Raw genomic sequence first — 21,256 nt, forward strand, 5'->3', positions numbered from 1 at the left:
TAATATTTAAATAGAATTGCTCCCACACGCCGGTAGGAGGAGTGCAGCTCCGCATTGACTTTGTTCTGCCCAGCAACAGATGATGAAGCCGCTTATCGGCGTCACAAATGTGTATCAATATCAGTTTATTTCGTGACTGTCTGCTGCTGTAGGCGAGGAGCCAAACCATAATTAGAATTACCAGTGTGCAGATCTCTATTTTTGGACCTTTATAGATGGGAAAAGAGAGCATTCCACAGAATGGGCAGATTGGTGGGCAGTGAGGAAACTGCAATTAGACAGAGTATTCACCAGAAAGAGCGTAACCGTAAGTAACCTGTTCATCTGATGTATACTTCCAAACCTAGATACCTCACCTTTTGCAATAGATACAAGAGCAGTGCTTCTCAAGGTAATGGATCTATGCAACGTCTCACACCAAAAACCTCTACAGAACTGGACAAAGTGTTTGAACGATCAGACCTGCCTGTCAAGGCAGTAGTGCTTCATGAACATGTACACTGAGGCCTAAATTGTGTCTTGACAGATGTCATGGACAGGTACTCTGTGTCAGAGCAGTGGTGGCAGTCTTGGCCCTGGTGGAATGAGTTATCTGTCCCTCTGGGGGCTGCTTCTTGACCAGTGCATAGCAGATGTTAATGCTGAGGACTATCCACCTTGACAGAATCTTTTTATGCATTGCCTTGCCTTTCTTTGCCCCTTAGAACCCCGCAAAAAGCAGACCATCCACCTGATGGGTTTTGGTGCAATTGAGCCAGGAGCTCATGGCTCTTCTGGGGTCCAACCAATGCACTCTCTTCTCCTCCTCCTTTGAGGTTGTGAGGCAGGGCAAAAATATCGTCTCCCTGGTCCACAACACCACTTTTTCTGAAAAAGGGTGGTATGAGCAGGCTGCACTGAGAGCGTTTAGGGCTCATTCATGTCATGAGCAGAAGTCACCTCAACCAAGATCACAGTCTTCAGAGTCAGGAGAAGTGGCAGACAGATGTGCATTGGGTGGAAGAGGGTGCATATGAGGAAAGTGATGACCAAACTGAGGTCACATTGTGGCACCAAAAAGGGTTTGGGGCAAAAGAACAAGTTACTCACCTTTGTTAACACCTCATCTGGTAGAAACTCTATCTAGTCACAGATTCCTTACCTTATAATATTCCCCAGGTGTCAAACTGGATCTGGAAATCTTCGAGAGTACCCTTGTGCGCCAGTAGGTGGCATCGTTCGTCAACTGCGCTGGAAATGATGTGTACAGTGCCAATATAGGCACCACTCCAGCACGCCGACATCAGATTATTTTCGAAATTTTCCATGCCAGAAGCGTGGAGCCATGAAGAATGCTGCCAGACATACTGGTGTGGATTGCTAAGGCCTGGGAAGAGTGACCCTAATCAATCAGTTTGCACAGCAGGAAGGATGAGAAGTTTGGTAAGGAATCTGCGGCAAGACAGAGTCTCTATCAGATAAGGCATTACCAAAGGTAAGTAACTTGTACATCTGATACAGACTTCTAACCACAGGTTCCTTACCTGGCGGTGGGTATGCGAAAAGTACCAAATCAAAGTCCTGCAGGACCGAACAGGCAAAGTACCTATCATGATGGATCTAACCATCTAAACAGTAATTCTTTGTGAACGTGTGTAATGACGCCCACATTGCTGCCTGACAGATGTCCAAGACAGGGACTCTGTGAGCTAAAGCAGTGGTTGCAGCTTTGGCTCTGGAAACATGAGCACGCAAGCCCTCAGGGTGTTGCTTTTTGGCAAAAGCATAGCAGCTCTTTATGCAAAGCACTCGTGAGATGGTCAGTTGCTGCACTGTCTTCCCTTTCTTAACTTCAATTCTACAAAAAGTTGACTGCCCACCCAGATCAAGGTAGAACAACAACACTCTTTTTGGGTCCAGATGGTGGAGTCTCTCCTCTTCTTTAGAAGGGTAAGGCGATGCAAAAAAGGTAGGCAAGGGGATGTTTTGTCCTACATACAAGGGTGTTGCAACCTTTGGTTCTCAAAAAGCTGTCATCTGTTGTCGCTCAATTTCCACGCATGAAGTTGGAGTGTGTGCCGATTCAGGTGCAGAACGCTCTCCTGTTGATGTGACATAAGATCCTCTCGAAGAGGCAGCCTGGTCTGAGAACTTATGCTCAGAAGCTCGGTATACCAAACTCTCTGTGCCAAATCCAGAGCCACAGAATGACTTGAGCCTGGTCATTCCTGATCTTCTTGAGAACTCTGGGCAGCAGTGGTACTGGCAGAAAGGAGTACAGGAGACTGGAGTTCCATTCGAAATTAAAAGCATTTTTGAGTGAGAGTAGCCTTTGAAACTCCAACGTGCAAAACTGATCACATTGCACATTCTTAGCAATGGCAAACAGATCTAACCAAGGCTCTAGCCACCCGAGAAAGAGATCTTGCACCACTTCCGGGTGGAGATGCCACTTGTGATCCACTAGAGTTCGACGGGTGACTTTGTCTGCCCTGGCGTTCAAAAAGCCAGCCAGGTGTTGAACTACCAGGGAAATGCCCTGATGTTGCAGGCATGTCCTGAGACGCAGGGTCTCCTGACAAAGGGTACAAGATGCCACCCAGCCCTGCTTTTTGCAATACCACATGGCAGTGGTATTGTCTGTTAACACCTCAACTCGCCTTCTTTTGATCGAAGGAAGAAAGGTTTTGACCACTCGCCTCATCCCTGGTGGTCCAGTGGTCCTCTGTCTCGATTCAATCGCTCCGCTTTTTCTCTCTTTTTTCACTCGTTTTTTCCCCCTCACTTCTATCTCCCCCATTCACTCTCCTTCTGGGTCTTTCCTCTATTTTCTGTTGTTTTCCCCTCATTTCAAGCTCCCCCTTCACTCTCCTTCTGTGTCTTTCCACTGTTTTTCATTCGCTGTTTACCCTCATCTCAATCTACCCCTTTCACTCTCCTTCTGTATCCTCTGTGTCTTTCCTCCACTCTTTCTTGCACTTTTGCTGCCTTATTTGGCACTTTTCTCTCTCTTTTTGCCTTTTTCCTTTTTCAGCCCGTTTTTCCCGCCGCTGCTGCCTCCGCATTTAGTTTCTACCCGCGCTCCTGTCACGTACACAGCAACGAGGGAGACAGACTGAAGCAGGTCGTCCAAGCGCGTAGCGGCTGCTTTCGCTGCTAATTAATTTAGCATTCCATGGAGACTGGTAAGAAACTCCTCGATCTGAGTAGTTTTTAAACAGGCCAAAAGCGTAGTTCTGCTTGAAACTGACAAAAGCTTCACTTTTGGGTTTCAGAATCAATTACTGTCACAAGACTAAGAAGATATATCCAGATTCTAAACCACATACTGGTAAATATTCACAGCTTCTTGGTGCCTTGAATTGAAACACGTATAAACAAAGACTTCACTAATGAACTGTTCTATACACAGGTTATCTTAACACGCGCATTGCCGCATGTTTCAACTATCAACCTGCCCACTGAATATCATACAGTAGTGCCTCTCTGTCATCCTTCCTCCCCTCAATGGGGTAAGTTGTTCTACATTTCTTCCTATTCATATTATTAAGCATTGGTTAAGTACAATATCTTACAGAATTTTTTATCCCCACCACATGTGCAGCACTCGGCCAGGTCCCATGTGAGTCTTTCTTCTTTGTTCACGTTGGGTGTCACACTATTCCTATGATGACAGAGATTCTAACCAAGATCAGGTACCATCCTCTCCCTAATTCTCACTTTATTAAAACTAAAGGACATTTCCTTGGTTCTCACTCTCTCCCTCTTTTATTGTAGAAGTCCCTAAATAGCTAGGTCCTGAAGAGACCCCCCATCCACATAGGGATCGAAACGCAGTTGTCGCCAATAAAGCAAACCGCTCTTAGTATACATTGTTTTGGAGGGTCGACTTTATAACAATATCGGAAACCTTTTTGTATATTTGTTCACCAATTGTCACAATTTTAAATGGGTTCCATTGTTTCACTGGGGACACAATACACTGTTTACAACTGAACTGTATTCCATTTGGATTATATAAATTGATTTTTCTTTATCTTATGCTGTGTTGTGTACGGTCTCTTCTCCATCAGACATCCCACTAACCCTATAATATACAGCGATTGCGCACTAGAATACCATTATCCTTTCAGATTCATGTCCACCACAGGAACAATTGTTTCCGAATATAATATGTACACCCTGGTTCTGAGTAAGTAGGGTTCCCTTGTTACCTTTGTTCGCCAGCACACCTGCAGCACCGCCAAGACCACGGACCCAGCGCAACCCGCCCGCAAGAACACAACCGAACCTAAGACCCTGCAATGCATCCTTCTCAAGTCCGATCCCTCCACTAACACACCACCAAAATCTGGAACCTCCTCGACAGCACCACCCCGGACGTAGCATTCTTTACCGAAACCTGGACCAACACCACCTCGGGACCGGACATCGCCATTCCCCAAGGATACAAGACCTCCAGGAAGGACCGCCCCACCTGCCCTGGAGGAGGAATCGCCATCGTCCACAAATCCACCCTCCGCCTGAGCACACTCCCCGACGAACCCACAGACGTGATGGAACACCTTCACTTCAAGGTACTGGCCAGCCCTACCTCCACCCTCCGAGGAACCCTCATCTACCGACCCCCTGGACCCCACGGACTTTTCGCCAACTCCATTACGGACATCATCTCCCACCATGCCATCGCGTCCACCAACTACACCCTACTGGGAGACCTCAACTTCCACCTCGACAACCAACTGGACCCCAGCACCACATCCCTCCTGGACAACCTCAGCAACATTGGACTCCGCCAGATCGTGAACAAACCCACGCACTCAGCAGGACACACCCTCGACCCCCTCTTCACAACAGGAAACTCCATCACCTTCAGCCACACCACCGAAATCCCATAGACTGACCATCGATGCGTCCACTTCACCTTCAGAACACCCACCATCCACCGACACCAGCACCTGCTCCCACAAAGAAGCTGGACCAGAATCACCGACGACCAGCTCACCTCATAACTCAGCAACTCCACCCCAACCATCGCGGAAAAAGACGACCCCAACACCGCAGCTCGAGCCCTGCACAGATGGATCTCTGACAGCGCCAACACCATAGTGAATGAAATTCGTGCACCAGAGTAGTCCATTAAAAGTGCACCCTGCTGAAGAAAAACGAGAAGCTCGCTATAGAACTGAAGGACACAGAGAAAAGAATGTCCTAGCGGGAAGTAGTGGCCAGACCAGGCACGTGTTCCACCGCTCCAGTGGACATTTTTAGCCTTTGGCGAAACAGAATTACACAAGAAGGGTAGCAGAAAGGGTGCTCCCTGTATAGATCAAGGACAAACGAGAGATGCACGACAAAGGAATCCCATTGAAAAAACTATATGAGAACTCCCCCCGGGGAAAGAGTGAAAGTAAGGGATACTAAAAGTTATTTATTGACATGAAGAACCAGGGTAAAAAGTTCCAGCAGTTAGGATGCAAGCAGAGCTCAAACTCTAGACCACTGATAAATAGTGCAAAACCATAACCTGTCATCAACAGTGTAAGAAGGAGAAGAATAATACCTGCAAAAAGCAGGAATACCACATCGGGTGTCACCAGTAAGTGGGATAGACAACCATGGACACCGCCATGGAATGCTCAATTGAGAAAGAAATGAAGGACCAACATCCCCCATGCAAACTGAAATGGGTGGATTTAGCGAGACAGATAGGAGCAGAGCTAAGTTTCTGTTCCACTCCGACTGTTTCAAAAAGGCTGCAAAGCACAGTCGTTATGAGCACGAAAAAGGTGAGTGCCATCAAAAGGCATGTCAAGCAAAGTGGCCTGAACAGCCTCCGAAAAAGCAGAGGTGCATAGCCAGGCACGACAATGTAGCACCACTGAAGAAGCCATGGCCCGACCTACCAAATCAGTGGTACCCATCCAACATCTAATCATTAATGTAGTCCCCTGTTGCCCATTTTGGATCAACTGGGTAAACTCTGTTTGGGTATCATCCAGAAACAATGGCAACAGATGTGTCGAGGAAACCCACAATGTATGGGAACAGCGGCTCTGGATCAGTCGAAGAGCAAGGTTTTGAGGTCCTTCCTGAACATGTGCAGGGTCAGGGAGCGTCTGATGTTCCAGGTCTTGGCCGCGATGTAGGAGAAAGCTCTTCTGCCGGTTCTGTTTCTGCGGATGTGGGGGACCTCGGCCAGGGCGAGGTCTGCAGAGCGGAGGTTCCTTTTGGGTACGTGGAAGGATACTCTCTTGTTGAGGTATTTGGGTCCGATGTTTTTGAGGGATTTGTAGGCGTGGGTGAGGAGTTTGAAGGTGACCCTCTTCTCGACGGGGAGCCAGTGGAGACCTTGTAAGTGTTGGGTCATGTGCTCATGACGCGGAGTCCCAAGGACGAGTCTGGCTGCGGCGTTCTGGATGGTTTGGAGTTTGCGTAGAAGAGTCCTGTTGATTCCAGAGCAGAGGGCATTGCCGTAGTCCAGTCTGATGGTTAGGAGTGGATTGTCAGGGAGGGGCTTATATGGACTCCGGTGACATTGCATACGTGGACGACGTTGGAATGGCGTCACACGACACCCTCTACCAATGCACCAGGGTACTGCTGGAAAAACGTCCGGATACAGTTTGGTGCCTTGGGAAAATTCTTAGGTAAGGAATCTGCGGCTAGACGTCTCTGGAGTTGGCTGAAGCATCTGATAGTGGTGAAGAGCCTCCTGGCACAGGACCCAGGACCTCGCCTTGCTTGTTGCTGTACTACATGGCAGTGATGTTGTCCATGAGAACCTGAATCAGCCTCTCTTTGATGGACACTAGAAAGGCTTTCAGAACAGCACCAGGCAAATGGTCTGTATCACTAACAGTTTGATATGGAGAAAAGAATGTCCTAGCGGGAAGTAGTGGCCAGACCAGACACGTGTCCCACCGCTCCAGTGGACATTTTTAGCCTTTGGCGAAACAGAATTACACAAGAAGGGTAGCAGAAAGGGTGCTCCCTGTATAGATCAAGGACAAACGAGAGATGCACGACAAAGGAATCTCATTGAAAAAACTATATGAGAACTCCCCCCGGGGAAAGAGTGAAAGTAAGGGATACTAAAAGTTATTTATTGACAAGAAGAACCAGGGTAAAAAGTTCCAGCAGATAGGATGCAAGCAGAGCTCAAACTCTAGACCACTGATAAATAGTGCAAAACCATAACCTGTCATCAACAGTGTAAGAAGGAGAAGAATAATACCTGCAAAAAGCAGGAATACCACATCGGGTGTCACCAGTAAGTGGGATAGACAACCATGGACATCGCCATGGAATGCTCAATTGAGAAAGAAATGAAGGACCAACATCCCCCATGCAAACTGAAATGGGTGGATTTAGCGAGACAGATAGGAGCAGAGCTAAGTTTCTGTTCCACTCCGACTGTTTCAAAAAGGCTGCAAAGCACAGTCGTTATGAGCACGAAAAAGGTGAGTGCCATCAAAAGGCATGTCAAGCAAAGTGGCCTGAACAGCCTCCGAAAAAGCAGAGGTGCATAGCCAGGCACGACAATGTGGCACCACTGAAGAAGCCATGGCCCGACCTACCAAATCAGTGGTACCCATCCAACATCTAATCATTAATGTAGTCCCCTGTTGCCCATTTTGGACCAACTGGGTAAACTCTGTCTGGGTATCATCCAGAAACAATGGCAACAGATGTGTCGAGGAAACCCACAATGTATGGGAACAGCGGCTCTGGATCAGTCGAAGAGCAAGGTTTTGAGGTCCTTCCTGAACATGTGCAGGGTCAGGGAGCGTCTGATGTTCCAGGTCTTGGCCGCGATGTAGGAGAAAGCTCTTTTGCCGGTTCTGTTTCTGCGGATGTGGGGGACCTCGGCCAGGGCGAGGTCTGCAGAGCGGAGGTTCCTTTTGGGTACGTGGAAGGATACTCTCTTGTTGAGGTATTTGGGTCCGATGTTTTTGAGGGATTTGTAGGCGTGGGTGAGGAGTTTGAAGGGGACCCTCTTCTCGACGGGGAGCCAGTGGAGGCCTTGTAAGTGTTGGGTCATGTGCTCGTGACGCGGAGTCCCAAGGACGAGTCTGGCTGCGGCGTTCTGGATGGTTTGGAGTTTGCGCAGAAGAGTCTTGTTGATTCCAGAGCAGAGGGCATTGCCGTAGTCCAGTCTGATGGTTAGGAGTGGATTGTCAGGGAGGGGCTTATATGGACTCCGGTGACATTGCATACGTGGACGACGTTGGTATGGCGTCACACGACACCCTCTACCAATGCACCAGGGTACTGCTGGAAAAACGTCCGGATACAGTTTGGTGCCTTGGGAAAATTCTTAGGTAAGGAATCTGCGGCTAGACGTCTCTGGAGTTGGCTGAAGCATCTGATAGTGGTGAAGAGCCTCCTGGCACAGGACCCAGGACCTCGCCTTGCTTGTTGCTGTACTACATGGCAGTGATGTTGTCCATGAGAACCTGAATCAGCCTCTCTTTGATGGACACTTGAAAGGCTTTCAGAACAGCACCAGGCAAATGGTCTGTATCACTAACAGTTTGATATGGAGTCAGGTCTCCGCAAGAGTACAGGGTCCTTTGATCTCCATCTCTCCCAGATGACCTCCCCAACGCAGTAGCAATGCATCCTTCACCATCGTCAGCTTTGCATGTGGTAGGGAAGGTCATCTGTTGCTGGTCCAACTGCGGCTGAGCAGCCACTGTTATGTTTAGTGTTAGATTTGGGGGCCGCTAGTTGGCAGAGGTAGGTACCTTTGACAAACAGGGACCCTTGTGTCCAGTCAGGGTAAGGGGGTACACTCCTAAAATAACCCCTGCTCACCCCCTTGGTAGCTTGGCACGAGCAGACAGGCTTATCTCAGAGGCAGTGTGTAAAACATTTGCGAACACATACAGTAATCACGTGACAACACTACAAATGGACACCACACAAGTTTTACATAAAAAATAAGTATTCTTTATATAGACTTATCACAAGACCACAAACGACAAAAATCCACAATACTGTCCTTAAAATGGTAGAATTAGCTTAGTTCTCTTTAGATGTTAAAATGCGACACTTTGAGTTCAATGTACCTTTGGATGCGTAACGCTATACAACAAAAGTGTTGCAGGGAAGGTGGTGCGTCGGTTCCTTACACGCAGGAGCAGTGATGCGTCGGTTTCTTACTGCGCTTCCGTGGTGATGCGGCCCGCAACGCAGTGATGCGATGAAGATCCGGTGGAATGAAACAAAGATGGCATCTTCTTCTTGATGCGACACGATGCGTGCACGCCTGACGGCCGTGCGGCGACTCAACGATTCTTCTGAGCCGTGACAGGCCCTGCGACACTCTTCTCCGGAGATGCGAGATGCTTCTGCGAAGCGATGCGACAACTGCAGTGGTGACACGCTTCTTCGGTGTTGCGAGACGCTTCTGCGATGCGACAGCTACAGCGGCAACGCCCTTCTTCAGTGATGCGACAACAGCGGCTGCGGCAGCTACACTCTTCTATGGTGATGCAAGACGCTTCTGCGATGCGACAGCTACAGCGGCAACACCCTTCTTCAGTGATGCGACGACAGTGGCTGCGGCGACGACACGCTTCTTCGGTGTTGCGAGACGCTTCTGCAATGCTTTGCGACAGCCTCAGCGGCGACACCCTTGTGCGGTGATGCGACGACAGCGGCTGCGACACGCTTCTTCTTTGTGAGTCGCACTTCCAGCTCCTTGCGACACGCAGTCCCTCAGAAAGCCCAACACAACTGCAGGCATTTCCAAAGAACTCTTGGGGAGCTGGTGGTTGAAGTCTGTTGTCCCTGAGACTTTAGCAGGAGGCAAGCTCTTTCTCAAGCCCTTGGAGATCCTTCACAAGTTGAATAAAGTACACACAAAGTTCCTTTTCCTCTCTTTGGCAGTCAGGCAACCACTGAAGGCCAATCCCTCAAGCTTAGGGATAGTCTCACCTCAGTCTCTCTGGTTCCTCTCCTCAGCAAAGGTTTCTTCTTGTTTCCCAAAAGTGATTTAAAGTTCTTGGGTTTGGGTCGCAATATTTATACTCAATTTCTCTTTGTTCTCTGAAGGCACAGAGGCCTTTGCCTAGTGCAAACCAGTTCTGGTCAGTCCTGGAGCACTCTGTTTACATGACTCCTTTCCTTTCACGGTGCAGGGCAGAGACATCAGACGCACCACAGAAGGTGGAGCCAGCATTGTGGAGGGAAGGCACAGCCCTATTCAGGTCCAAGGTGCAACTCCTCCCACCCATCTACATGCAGATCTTCCTATTCAGCCATGTGCTGACTCACCCTGTCTCCTGGAATCCCCCAGCCTCTGTCACTCAAACTCCAGACAAGGAATACACAACCTAGCAGAGGCAGGCTTGGATGGTTAGACAAGAAAATACCTACTTTCTAAAAGTGGTATTTTCAAACACAGAATGTTAAAACCAACTCCACTAAAAGATGGATTTTTATCATTCTGAGTTCAGGCATACCAAACTCGAATTTCTACCTAGTTCCCTGAGTCAGTTAGGATTATAAGATGTAATCATCATGCGCGCGCACTACTGGGACATGGACACACCCAGGGAGCCAGAACCATTCCGCCCCGCACAGATGCCCCTTATTAGACATGGAGGGAAACCTCCCTCACACGAGCGGACAATCCCAGACTGCGAACACAAGCGCTGCGGACCCTTGGCCCCCCCCTCCGAGGACCCTCTGGCCCTCTCCCTCTCCCTCCCCCCCCTCTTCTTCCCCCCCCCCTTGCGACCAGCCACTCGACGCGACTCCCGCATGGCCCGGCTCCGCCCCGCTGGGCAGCTCCTACCTCCTCTCACACTGCTGCAGAACGATCTCCACTTCCCCCCCCCCACCCCTCTTACTCTAGTCCCCACCCGAGTTTTTCGACCCTGGCCCGGACCCCTACGTTCATGTTGCACGCACGGGGAGCAGTTCGGCGACTGGTTACGCTCCCTGGCAGAACCCGTGTTACACCACAGCAACGGTTGCTATGAGCATCCTTGCGAGCTATGCTGCAACCTCCTTGTCGCGCTCCAGCCTACGCCAAGAGCGGGCCACCGGGACTCCGATGCCCGCAGACCAGGGCATCTGGCGGAAAACCCGGCGCCTAGCGCACTTCCTCCTATGAGCCTAGGGGCTAGTTGACGGCGCTGCGCCCCCCTCACTTGCAGGCAATGCGCTTTAGATGAGACACGACAAAAAACAGAAAAAGCACCATCGACTCGCTTATACGCAATGTACGTACCCAATTCCTCTGCATATGTTCAACTGAACTCCGCCGCCGGACCTCCGGGTTGTCGGCTAAATGGCTGTGTCTAACCATCTGAACGTGTGTATGCTAGTATTGCCGAACTGATGCTTTGGCGCAGGTCTGTACATTGCCAATTGATGCAACTACGGTTAATAAAGGTTTTAAAAAAAAAAAAAAAATAAGATGTAATCATCAAACTGCCCATTCTGGCCTATGGGGAACAGGTAGCCTTGCAATAGTGAAAAATGAAAATGGCTGTAATTCACTATTAGGACATGCCACACACACCAGGGCATGTCCTACCTTATACTTACAATGCACCCTGCCATTGGGCCTACCATAAGTGTGTCTGATATGAAGAAAAGGGACGGTTTGGGGACTGGCAAGTGGGTGCACTTGCCCACTCAGTATGGCAGTACCAGACTGCACACAGGCTCTGCAATGGCAGACCTGAGACACACTTTTACAGGCTGCTTCTGTGGCTGGCACAACCAGTGCTGCAAGCCCACCAGCAGCATTTGGATTTACAAGCCCTCGGCACCCCGGGTGCACTGTACTAGGGTCTGACAGGTAAACCAAACCAGCCAATTATGGAATCACTAATCCATACATCAATTTACCATGGGGAGCACTTGCACTGTGGCACTAGACAGCAGTGGCACAGTGCCCAAAGCATCTATAACCAGCAAAAACACATGAGGCAACAGCAAAAAATGGAAGGGAGACACGCCAAGGTGCCAGGTCTAACATTTAGTATTTATGTTACCTGCCAATTGAATGCTGTTCTCTAGAGACAGTATGCTTCTACTCCTGGAATCTGGTGTGTGGATTCTGTGAAACTGTGAGACATGCAGTTACAAAGCAGGGGCCATTTCTTGTAACTCAATAAAGAAGACTCTTCATCAATTACCCCAGCGTTATGTTTTCATAAAAGTGGAGACTCAGGATGGAATACTGAATGTGAATATGAGGGATACTGTGCTGTGAAGGTTTATTGTTGAACGTTGGAAATATTGAAGGTTACCCTAATTTGGAGAGTGACCTCTAAGAAATCCAAAGTAAACACGTCCTCCGGTCCAGCACAAGCCCTATTGACATTGTGCAGATGTGCCTGGCAGGAGAAGGTCATTATGAGAGAATTTGGTGCAGGAGGAGAGTTGCTACTGATACCTTTACCTTTGAAGTTGAAGAATTACATTTGTGCTGGGTGACGTTTTTTACTAGCTGTATTTTTTACTAGCTGCTTGTACGTTTGTGTGGTGCTCGGTCCTTAGATTATCTGCAAAACGTGAGAGGAGCATGGATTATTGAGGGCATTTGTTTGCCTCACCGTCTCTTAACGGTAGACGATGAGTGGAGAGATTTGAAAGTGCGATGGCGCAGCAGCTGGCCCGAGCCATGATCCATATCGAAATGTCGTCTTGCTGGAACGCACTTACTATTTGCGTATTCCTGACAAATTGATATGCTGATTGCAGAAGGGTTGCACATGTGCAAGCGTACGTCACATGGGGCATTGTAATTCTTGGCAACGAAGGAGTCATTGATGGATCGGCAACAGTGGAGGTTCGGCGGGCTTGGTTATGCCATCATGACGGTCACGTTTTTCAACGCCATTTTGAATAAGGAAACAATTGTGTGTACTTCGTGTATAGCATTGTTTGTAGTGGACCGGCATATACATTGGGGGCACTGGTGCAAGCCACAATATTTTTTGCCATGCAGGATATCAGCGCAGAGCACGCGTGTTTTGCAATTGCAAACGAGCCTGTTGTTTTACCCAGTCATTTTACCAGCTGTGAAGCATTTGATCTTTGTGCGCCGCTTCAATGACAGACACGCTGAGGGTGTTTGGTGATGGGCACACCGCCTATCGACCTGCCTTGCTGTGGAAACATTATTTCCTGTGGGCAGCATCAGCGATGGGCAGGCTGTGCGTTCGGTGAAGGGCATAGCTCTCATTTGCTGAGCAGCAATTACAAGAACTTTCTATGGCTGACAAAGCTATTCAAGGTATTTGACTGGATATGCAATACATGTAAAGCTTTCATTTGACAAAAGGTGATTTGTGCAAGGGATTTATTGCGTTTTTTGGATTGACACATAACCCTAGGCTTTTCATTTGAATAGCTATGGCGTCACAAAATATACCAGAGCCTTTAGCGTTTTTAGAAAATCCTGTTTTTCCCTGCATGGTATGGGAGGATTGGAAAGACTTTTTCGAGACATACTTACAGGCCATTGGGGGGGACCTATACGTAGCAAAGAGAAAGTTGGCAATATTAAAACACTGCTTAGGGGTGAAAGGAAGGAATGTTTTAAAAACTTTGCTCAGACAGTCACTAGAGGGTAGAAATGCAGATACAGAGACAGACACAGAAGATGTGTATGCAATGGCTTTGAATACATTACAGGAGAACTATGGGGAAAAGGTAAAGAGCAACAAGGTCATTACTAACTAAAGGGATTCTTGTGGGCAACGTGAACGGAAAGGGAAGTTTCAAACAATCTACCCGAAGACTGTGATAGAAGTGAGGGTAAATACTGTCAAATTATCAGATGGGAAGTGGAGGAATACAAGGAAAGTGGCTGTGTGCAGGGATGTAGAAGAAAGGGAATGGTCACAAACGTGTGATGATAATGGCAGAGAGGAGCAACGGTACAAAAGGGTACTGAGCTCCCGAACAAAAAGAAGACCAAGAGCACTGGAGGATTATATTTGTAAATAGAAAGGGGGACTAAAGTAAAATAGTGTGCCAATGTATGTTTGTTAAGGAAAGGAGATGTGTTCTGTTTAGTGTTTATGTTACCTGGCAACTGGATGCTGTTCTCTAGTGACAGCATGCTTCCAGTCTTGGAATCTGGTGTGTGGATTCTGAGAAGCTGTGAGGCAGTCTGTTACTGAAATCAGGGACTGACCAGGGGCATAACCTGTAACTCAAGAAAAAAGACTCTTCATCAATTACCACAGTGTCCTGTCTTCATAAAAAGCCACACAACTCCAGTTCTTTTACAGTCTCCTCTGAAATCTGGCTGGAGACCTACAGATTCCCCTGGTGCTGGGCCCACAGAGACTTCAGGTTCCACTGCAGAGCCTGCATATACCACCTGGCATAGCCAACGATCAGGATGCCAAGAGCCCCAGGAGTCTCAGGGCCACTCTATCCAAAACCCAGGACAGATGCTGAAACATCAGAATCATAACCCAAATGCCCTGGACTCGTGGTGGAGGCAAGGCCCAAAACTGCACTGTACCCAGGATGGCTGCAATGAAACAGAGCCCCTGAGAAGGACTTTGGTGCATCTTCATCAAGTTAACGGGGATCCACCACGATATGAAGAGGTTTGCCATCATCTGAAGATGGTTTATGACTAAATATGTTACTTTCTCTGAAGCTGGTTAGAGCTGCAGGTGAGGATTTCAGAACCCCTGGCACCAAGGACTCAGTCAATGTGTCAACCCGGATCAGAAAAACTGTTGAAACTGCAACCCATACGCAACTCACTGAGGAATGTTTGTATAAGATGTGTTTCAGGTAACAGGTAGACTGTTGAAACATGAGATAGGGACAGTTAATTGAACATACCATGCTCTTTCAAAAATGAACAACACACTCAAGGATCAACAAAATACTGCATATATATTTTAAAACCTTTATTTGAAGATAAACACAAACTAGCAGACACATGATGGACTGTTAACAAATATGAATAGTAAGGCAGCATGAAACTTTATGTGAAATGTATACAATAAAAAATACTCTAACATTTTTTAGATTTAAGTTACTGCATTAACACGCTTATTTACTACTTCTAAGCACTATAGTAATTCTAGTACATTTATTGCTGACCTTCTCCTTCAAGGGATCTCCATTGATAACCATAGGACCTGAAGAGAATGGCAAGCCCACCCCTAATAAAAGCAGTTGATGGGAATAAAAGACAAGTCAAAGCAAACTGCGCAAAAAGATTTTTCAAGAAGGCCTGCCCTTGTAAAGGTGCATGCAGACATCCATGTGGCAGCTTTACCAGTCTCTGCAATTGAACATTTCTCAATAAGACAGTCGTAGCAGCTTTACTTCTCATAGGGTGAGCCTTTGGCTTGTCAGTTAATGGGTTTAGGGCATAATAGGATGTAAGATAGTGCCTATTTGGTCAGTGAATGGTTGTACATAGCCAGACGTGTGTCTAGAGGACAATAATGTACAAATAAATGTTTGGATATATTTATTCTTATCGAGAGAGAAGTTAAGAACTCTCCTAACGTATGGAGAGATTTTTCTGCAGGAAAAGAGGCTCTGATGAACTTTGGTAATGTAATTTTCTGATTCACATGAATATCCAAAATTATCTAAGGGGGAAACTTAAGATGCATCCTCCGGACCACTTTGTGCTTATGGAATAAGGCTCATGAGAACACAATACCTGAATCTCTCTGATCATGTATGCAGATGTTATAGCTATATGGAAAGCAGATTTCCATGAAAGGTGGTGCAACTCCCAGGGAGGAGAAATTCTCCGCACCAGGGAAAAACTTTTTTTAATACCCTCTAGGGCATTCTTACCTACTGGGATCTTGCAAAAAAAAAAAAAGGTTTGTGAAGCACACTTCCTTTAGGCAGAAATGGCTGCGAAGAGGACTTTCATGAAGAGAATTGCCAGCCTAAACATGGCGAAATGAATAAAGGTATCACAATAGAGCTCTGCTTAACAGGTGGTAGGATCATAGTTGATCTGAGAATACCAGATGCAGAATCTCTTACACTTGAAAAAGTATGAAGCTCCTGGGGATGGATGTTTATCTACTTTCAGAATGTGCAAACACTCCTGCGGGAGTTTCAAGTGCCCAGATTGAATGAGTTCAGGAGGCTGGCTGACAAATTCAAAGATATTCGGTTGGGATGTAGAATCTGGATCTGAGGAATTGTGCAGTAGATCAAGCATGTATTGGATTCCCGATGGCTCTGCTCTAGATGATATACATATATTTCCTACAGGATGGGGTTTCACCACTAGTCCCTGTCTAGGTTCTTTTTCTTTTCATTATTCATTCTCATTTTTCTTGTTAATAGTTCCGATAAGTATCGTTGCACGCATTACTACTGTGTGGGAAGGACTTTAAACACTGAAATAGCCATTATATGTCAAGCGATGAACCTACTGAGTAAGACATATGGGCCCGCTAATAGATTGCCACGATATAAGATGTTATTAATAGCCTGCCAATGATACATTGTACCATATATTCCAAACATGTAATGTGATCTATGTGCAGTGTTGCGATCAAAATAAGTTTTAAAAAAAGAAGATCAAGCCTGTATGGCAGCCTCCTGTCAGGTCGTTCTGACAGGTGAAGTTGGTCTTTGAACCACCACTGTCTGGGTCACTACGGTGTTATTAGACTCCGTCTGGCTTTTGAGTAGATCAGTTTAAAGAGGACTCCTAGTATCATGGGAATTAAAGGAAAACCGTAGAGATTTCCTGAACCAGTTGATCCATAGGGCATTCTCCTTCGTACCCGTTTTGTAAATTCTCACGGCAAAGTGTGAACAGGTTTTGTTTTCTGTGCTTTCCATCAGATATAATTCAGGGGAACCCCAGTCACAGAATATTTTATGGAGAACTGTGTCATTCATAACCCATTCATGGTTTTTCTTGAATGTGCTGCTCAGAGAGTCTGTATGAGTATTCTGATTGCATGTGCCACACCCGGTTCGGCCACTAAAGCACAAACTGACCTGTGGTGTCACAGGTTCACTGTAGTTTGCGGTGTTGGCAGTGAGAGAAGTGATTGAGTCTGTGCACCCAGCGTGGCAAGATGGGAGAGCTGTGGTCAAGTGCATGACAAGAAAATCAATGGAGTGGAGCGAAGTGCCAGATCTGCTGGGCAGCAAAGGAAGTGAGACTAACACAGAGGGAGGATTAAGACCTGCGATGGCATAACCATTCATCAACAGATAAAGCAATTATGCCGACCCATTCCCCCCCACTACATACCAGGGTCATGGACACGACTGCATGGAGCACACCCAATGATCTGTGACTTGGCACACTGAATGTGAATGGGGAAGCAAGACGAGAGCTGCTCCCCCTCCTTCCCTGTACCAGAGCTGTAAGGAAATGTCTAACACTGGCCACACAGTGGTATTTTATGTGGGTTCCCAGTCACAAGTAAACCTGCAAGTAAATCTTGTAAGTATAAAAATAGATGTGCAGGTGCGGGGGGCCAGCACAATTGAGGAAATAATCAGGTTGCATCAACAGGGCCTCATTGGGCAAAAACGAGATGCAAAACCTCTGCGGACTCATTTGACTGAGAGTAACTGGTGTAGCAGGAAACACGATGCAGTGAATTGGAGAGGGAGTAAGGAAACAATCTGAAGTGTTGAGGATCTAGAAGTTGTGTTGCTACTGCTTATTTCACTGCCAAGGGTAACACTGAGTTCTGGCTGTGACTGGTGGGAAGTTGTTACAAGCAGGTTTAAATCAACAAGGTCAAAGGACCCAGCAGTTTAAGTCCAGAGGCAGTGGAGAGACGCCCTTCCCTAACATCCGAGGAATCATCTGAGGGAGATGCACCCTTAGATGACTACCTGACACAGAAGTTTGACAAAATCGTGGCAGATAACAAGGACACAAGATATGCGTTGGAGAGTAAAATCAATACAGTAGTAGTTAACTTTAGCGTGGACAGAGATGACCAACAAAACCTTGCTGTCACTTTCAAACAAAATGAGGCTGGATGAGATTCCCCGAAATGGAGAGTTTACGTGCACAAGTGAACGGACTCAGAATGGGTCTCATATTTGGTGGGGAGACCTGAGCAATCAGAAGGAAGGTCCTGATGCAAAAATGTAAGAGTGGTTGACCTTCCTGATCATGTTGAAGGAAAGGACCATGGTCGCCTACCTGGAGGCCTATTTCTTGAGGTGTGTGTGCCCCAGTGGCTTTCTGGACACTTTACAGTGGAGCAAACCTATTATGGGGTGTTACCAATCGGAGGGCTGTGGTTCATGGGGAAAGGGTGACCTTTTTATCTGATTGCAAACTAAACATGTCACAACTTGTTGTGATACCATGTAATGTGAAGGGGCATGAATAACACTACCAAGAAGCACAACATGTAAGCATACATGATAAGAAGAGGGTATACCCACATTGCTGCAAGAAACTCACTTGTCACAGGGATATAAAGTTCACAAGCCACTGGAGGGAGCTGGTCTTTCACAGAGATGACTTGGGCATTACTGAATGAATGAATAAATCTTCTAAAACACACTGCTATCCCTTAAGGGTGTCCAGGCACTAATTGAGGAAGATGACGACAAAAGGATTAAACTGCCTTATCTCAAAGGGGTCCCAGTCTTCAAAAAGATGTGCTTTTAAATGCTTCCTAAAAGACAAATAACATGTCATGGAGCGCAATGCAAAAAGGAGTTTATTCCATGGGGAAACAGTAAGATACTAAAGGGTTGAGTAGGAACATATTTCTGAAACATGTGTCTAACATAAAAAGGACCTTCATTGGACAAAGGTTGAAAACAGATACAAAGAGCTTTAAATATACATTTTTCTCTCGCTGGCAGCCAATGAAGTGTGTAGGGTAAATATAATGTCATATTCTAATCACCAGCAGCAAACTAGCTACAGTATTTTGACTGCTCGGTATTCTCTTCACCTGTTTCTGAGGGAGACAGAGGAAGACTGCGTGGCAGCAACCAAGTCTTAAAATGATTGTGGCTTGGATACTTTTCTGCTAACAATCCCATGGCATATATGGGAGTACTTTTTCCAAGAGCCAAAGCAGAAACATTTAAATAGCGTATAAATATGCTCTTGAAAATTTAGACTGGTATCGAAAATGAACTCTGAATTCCAAGTCATTCGTGATGCAGGGGGACAAGAGAAGAAGGTCAACCATAAACCGTCCAGATGGGTTGAACCACCAAATATAAAAACTTCTGTTTTAGAGGAGTTTAAAGTAAGACTTAGCTACACGGTAAGGTGATGAATGAAAGGTAGAATAACTTTATCGAAAATAGTGATCTTGCCACAAATAATACACCACTTCGCTAACTTAACTTTTACAGTGCCATCTAAGGCCTTCAGGGAGCTGGACGCCTTACTGTTAACAGTGGGTCCCGTGCTCACTGTGTCACTGGAACAAAACTGTACCCGGCTAATGAGCCCACAACTAAGGCAAAACAGGTCCTGGGTTACTTGTGTTCTGGTTCAGGGACGACAAAATTTGGCAGTTCGGGCTAGACTGTTCCTCTGAAAAGCAGGGTCAAGACTGATTTGCATATGGCTGGGTCTAAACTGAGGTGGCATGGTGAGCAAAAGAACGATGAGTTGGAGTGCTACCCAGAACAACTGCTAGTGGCTGGACTTATTGCAAGCAGCCTATCATCATCTTTTGTATTTCAGTGTCACATGACCTGCCAGGCACCTGAGGCAATCTGAGTTAGGGTATGTTGCAGACCTCTTACTGCGTCACAATACACACGCAGGGTTCAAATCCTGAATATTTAGGAGTCAGTTTCACATAAAACGAAGAAAACAAATACAAAAAGAACCAAGAAAACTGTGCTGCTCTGGTGCTGCAGCAGTTTTGGGCATAACATAGAACTGACACCATTGGCATGCAGTTTATTTTGTTTGAGCTGCTATAAAATTTCAGATGACGCTAGGCCATTCCTGATGCCAATCAGTGCCACTTGGCACCAGTGACTCCACATTGGGTTTAAGGTTTCTGGATCCAGTCTGCCACCTGTGGAACAGGTTGAAAGTAACAAAATAGCATGTTTGGAGAAAACAGAAATGGAGCCTAAACTTGACAGTGGGGACACCCTAAGAATGGATGGTGAACTGGCACAGAGCAGTTGAGGGAAGTCGAGGTTGAAAGAGCTAGTCAAGGACTAAATGACAGTGTGTCTAAAGTCGAGCTGGAAACTAAGCTCATGCTCATGGGAGCTGAGGAGTGGTTCCAGGCAATCTGGAATCAAGAACAGAAATCAGGACCTACAATCCAGATAAGATGTCTTGGAGTATATGGAGCTTAGTAGAAGCATGGAAGGAGGGAATTAAAAGTTCACCGACCCACACAGCTGATCTTCTGAAAAGGCATAGTATTTTCTTCCCTATTGTAACTGGATCCATGTCTGCAAAGCTAGAACTACTTGCATAACCATATGCACAGGAAGAAAGCTGGAAGCTGTGACCAGTGTCCCTGTGGTTAAGTTGCCAACTTGAGGTTCCATGAGTCGATTTAATGATCCACTTCGAAGATGTTTGGGAGTGAAATGTGGCATTGGAGCTTCTCATATTGGAAGGTATGGGATAGCAGATGTAGCAAGAAGGGGTGACACGGGTGAGACCAAGAAAGCACATGCATGTTCTGATGCGCTGGTTTGTGGTGCATGTACATCATTCTACTGAAAGTGATGCAACCCGTGAATGCGAAAGCTGAAGAGGAAATAGCATCAGGACCTCTTCTGAAAACAATTAAACTAATGCAAAACAGTGTAAACGCATGAATGTTATCCTGAGACCCAGCATCTACGGTGTGTGAAATAATAATAAGGCTGCCCGCTTATTGTATGGGTAGTGCCATCACTTCCTCAAACAAAGAATGCTTCAATTAATCCCAGCCAATAGTAATTACTTTGGCTACACTGCAGTTCGTCGTTTTTTTTACATTTCTCACAGTGCTGCTCAACTTAGGGGCCAACCTTATACAAATCAGCCCTGGGCCCATCTCAATGGAACAACCAGTCCACCCTGACAGGCATTCTGTCCTACTATACACTGTGGTACACCAGAAGACCAAAGTATCTCCGAAGCACCACCTGGTGCCTACCCGGCTTGGGTGGTTTTAGACTTCGGAGATCAATTCAGAGCTGAGGATATTCTTCCTGAATAATACTTTTATGTTTTTATTGTAATAAGTTAACTATCTTCACAGGACAGACAAGCGTGCCAGGCTCAGCAATATAGCCTAAAAAGGCCATCGTTGGAGAAAACAAG

At 46.6% G+C, this 21,256-nt stretch overlaps 1 protein-coding gene across 2 annotated transcripts in view; it reads right to left on the bottom strand.

Moving 5' to 3' along the window:
• Positions 1 to 21,256, bottom strand: part of UBE3C (ubiquitin protein ligase E3C) — a 992,333-nt gene that overhangs the window by 93,779 nt on the left and 877,298 nt on the right. The gene's annotated exons all lie outside the window — the stretch shown is intronic.

Source organism: Triturus cristatus, chromosome 10 (genome assembly GCF_964204655.1).
Source record: "Triturus cristatus chromosome 10, aTriCri1.1, whole genome shotgun sequence".
In the NCBI taxonomy this organism is placed as follows: Eukaryota; Metazoa; Chordata; class Amphibia; order Caudata; family Salamandridae; genus Triturus; species Triturus cristatus.